Source organism: Bidens hawaiensis, unplaced genomic scaffold (assembly GCF_021521415.1).
Source record: "Bidens hawaiensis isolate Kalapana, Puna unplaced genomic scaffold, B.hawaiensis_p1.1 tig00030786_1, whole genome shotgun sequence".
Classification (NCBI taxonomy): Eukaryota; Viridiplantae; Streptophyta; class Magnoliopsida; order Asterales; family Asteraceae; genus Bidens; species Bidens hawaiensis.
The window spans coordinates 138,803-142,430 of NW_027495146.1; the positions used below are offsets into that span (position 1 = coordinate 138,803).

The 3,628-nt window shown below is 37.5% G+C and overlaps 1 pseudogene; it reads left to right on the forward strand.

Annotated features, from left to right (window-relative positions):
• The first annotated feature begins 1,857 nt into the window (after positions 1–1,857).
• On the forward strand, positions 1,858–3,416 carry LOC143581010 (serine/threonine-protein kinase UCN pseudogene; annotated as a pseudogene).
• The last annotated feature ends 212 nt before the right edge of the window (positions 3,417–3,628 follow it).

Here is a 3,628-nt window from a genome sequence, read left to right on the forward strand (position 1 = left end):
ACTAAAATAACAGTGGATTAATAGATTACTTTATTATCGATAGACAAAGAAAAATAAAAAATATAAAGAAAATGTTTACATATAATCGGGTATTTATGTCTTGGATTTTGCTGTCGATTTCGAGTTCGTTTTCCTGACTATTCTATCATCGTTGGGTATTTTAGTCATTGTCACAGTTTATTATAACATGACCTAGTTCGTTATCACATCTGAACCATAATGCTTTTATAGTCCCTGATGGCACGCCTGACATGTAACATCAAAGTCTTTCTTTGAGACGATGTGCTAATAGAGAGTGGTTCAATAAAAAAAATATAAAAGCAATAGTGTGCTTGTCGAGATATAGGCAATCCTACAATGATTAGAGGTCATGCGGGTGGTAGTGACCAATCATAGAGATAGTGTATGGCTGGGGATGATAATGAGACGAGTATCGGTAGTCAATGTCTCGTATCCAACCGTAAAACAATGTGGCATACCCAATTACTCATTACATGTTGGGTATTATGCATATCTGTTAATTTGTTAAATTACATGTTGGAATTCACAGACAAATTTCTTAGATTTTGTATTGTAATTAAATTTTATAACAAAGAAATTTGAACCATAAAGCTAAAATAATAATGGATTATAGATTACTTTATTATCGAATGACAAACAAAAATAAAAAATATAAAGAAAATGTTTACATGTAATCGGGTATTAATGTCTTGGATTTTCCTGTTGATTTCGAGTTTGTTTTCTTGACTATAGTCCCTGATGGCACGCTTGACACGTAACATCAAAGTCTTTCTTTGAGAATATATATGTCACGTACATTTTGCTTATTAAATTTAGAGTGAACTGCGGTTTTCGTTACTCTCGAATTTTGTTCAAATTTGTTATTTTAGTTCAAAAGTTTAAAATTTGTTATTAAGTATAAACAATATCCATATCATATACATGGGCGTACCTATTGGTGTCCCAAGGTGGGCAGCCGCCCACCTTAAATTTTTGTTACTAGTGTTATATATGTGCGGAAATCCTGAGCGCCCCCCCCCCCCCCCCATAAAATTTTGCAATTATGTCATATAAGTTGAACTTTTGAAGCCAACTCTTGAGAAGATGACATCATATGTTGATAAACTTTCATAATTCCCGGCTATTTTCAGGCTGATACGATAAACAGACGTTGGAATTATTTTAAAGAAGATTACTACTTACTTTTAAATGAAGTGTGTTATTGTAACTCCAACTAAAAAGTAAAGATAGTGTATTGAAGGAAAAACCTTGATTGACATTGTACTTTCCATGTCAGGTTATCATAACTACAATTACTTCTATGTAAAAGTTTAATAATAATAATAATAATAATAATAATAATAATAATAATAATAATAAAAGAAGGTTTTGCTTGGTTTGAAATTTTTATTGTAAGTCTATTTTCTTATTTTATGATCTTATTTAATTATGTTGATTGTTAAAATTTAATGTACCGTAATGAACTTATATATGAGTGTCATTTTACTCATCTATGTTTATATCACTCTAGCAGCATTAGAAAAATTAATTTATTTCATCGGTCAATCGTAACTTGTTGATAATGTGATTGATTTAAATGCAAATCAATGGTAAATTAGTAAGATTTAAATTATTTAATTTGGTTTAGTATAGGAATTATGTGACGTAAAGGAACGATTCCTCAATAGTAAATTTGGAGTATCTTATTCTAAAACTCTCGAAAACTTTGACATGATCCGACCCAAACCGAGACGGAAACAATTATTATGCAACGATAGACAAACAACCCCTAAAAGTTTTCATCCTCCACGAAAAAAAATTTCTAGGTCCCCTCTGATCATATATATCATGTATGCAATTTAGAAAGTTTTTGAAAGGAATAATTATGAGAATATAAACTATTAACAAAACGAAATAAAAATGGGCATCCACTACTCATGCATAATAATACATTCTCGTCTCCAATGTATTATATAAAGAATGCATCACCACCACCACAATACTCAACCTTCTCCGGCCACCACTAGCAATGGAGGCGACACCATCACCGGACCTTCATTTTCGTAATCTTCGACCAATCAAAGTACTCGGAAACGGAGCCACTGGCACCGTTTTCCTCGTCCACAATCTCGTTTCCGACCCGTCTGCCCGATTCCACTTTGCCCTCAAAGTCGTCGAGAAGTCTACGATCCAGTCCTCCCACCGTGCACGGTGGGAGGTATCTGTCCTCACCGGCCTTAACCGTCACCCCCATCCCTTCCTCCCGTTATTAATCGGATCCTTCGAAACCAAAGAATTCCTCGCGTGGGCAATCCCATATTGCCCAGGCAGGGACCTTAACGTTCTCCGCTACCAGCAACCGGATAACGTCTTCTCAGTTTCCGTTATCCGGTTTTATCTAGCGGAGATCGTGTGTGCTTTGGAACACCTTCATAGCATGGGCATCGTGTACCGTGACCTGAAACCTGAAAACATTTTAATTCAGGAGTCAGGTCACGTGACACTTACAGACTTTGACTTGTCATGTGACCTGACCCCACTAGCTTCTTGGGCTTCAGATAATAAAAGTTATTCTTTGAAGACCGGTAAGCATGAACACACGTGCGCTGGTTTAAAAAAAGCAAAAAGCGCACGTGTGTTTCCAGTGACTCGTGCCGACGGTGAACGTTCAAATTCATTCGTCGGCACAGAGGAGTACCTCTCGCCTGAAATGGTGCGGGGCGACGGACATGAGTTTTCCGTCGACTGGTGGGCGTTAGGGATACTCGCGTACGAAATGTTGTACGGGACAACCCCGTTTCGTGGCAAGAATCGGAAGGATACTTTCGGACGGATATTAACGATACCGCCGAAGTTCACCGGAAAAACGTCATCATTGACGGAGCTTATCACTAAACTATTAGAAAAAGAACCCACGCGCCGCCTAGGGTACCGGAAAGGCGCGTGTGAGATTAAACAGCATCCGTTTTTCAATGGGTTAAGGTGGAATATATTAACGGAAGTTGTACGGCCTCCGTTTATACCGTCAAGAGATAACGTTGGGAACGGTGGGAATTAGTATAAAGGAGTATTTTAAGAAGCTGCCGTCACCGTTAGATTCTCCGTCATGTAACGTTTCATTGACGGAGTTTTAACGGGCACACGTGTGGTATGGTGACTGTATATACAGCAATAGTTGGTCGGATAGGAATTAAAGTTGTAGAAAGTAAATTGATGTTAGATTGGTGGGGGCATATGATGACTTGCCATTTGCTATATCGGGTTTATCATTTCGGTTTCGGGTAATTCGGGTTTGATTATTTGGAATTTTTGTGTATGGCATAAATCCAGTTACCAATTTGTATCATAATCGGGTTTGGATTAATCATTTTTCGGGTATTAGCGTAACGGGTTTGTTCAAGTCAGGTTTATTGGGTGTCAGTAAAATCGACGGACCCTTTTTTGTCCACTTCAGCGGCACTCTAGAGAGAAGTATAGACCCGTAACATTTTTCACGAACATCCCTCTCTCTTTCACATTTGTCGCCTCTATTCTCTACATCAACGTCCACAATTCCACATACTTGATGGCCCTACTACATATGTGGTATATAAAGTTTGGATTAAGGATTGTATAGGTGTTAAAATTA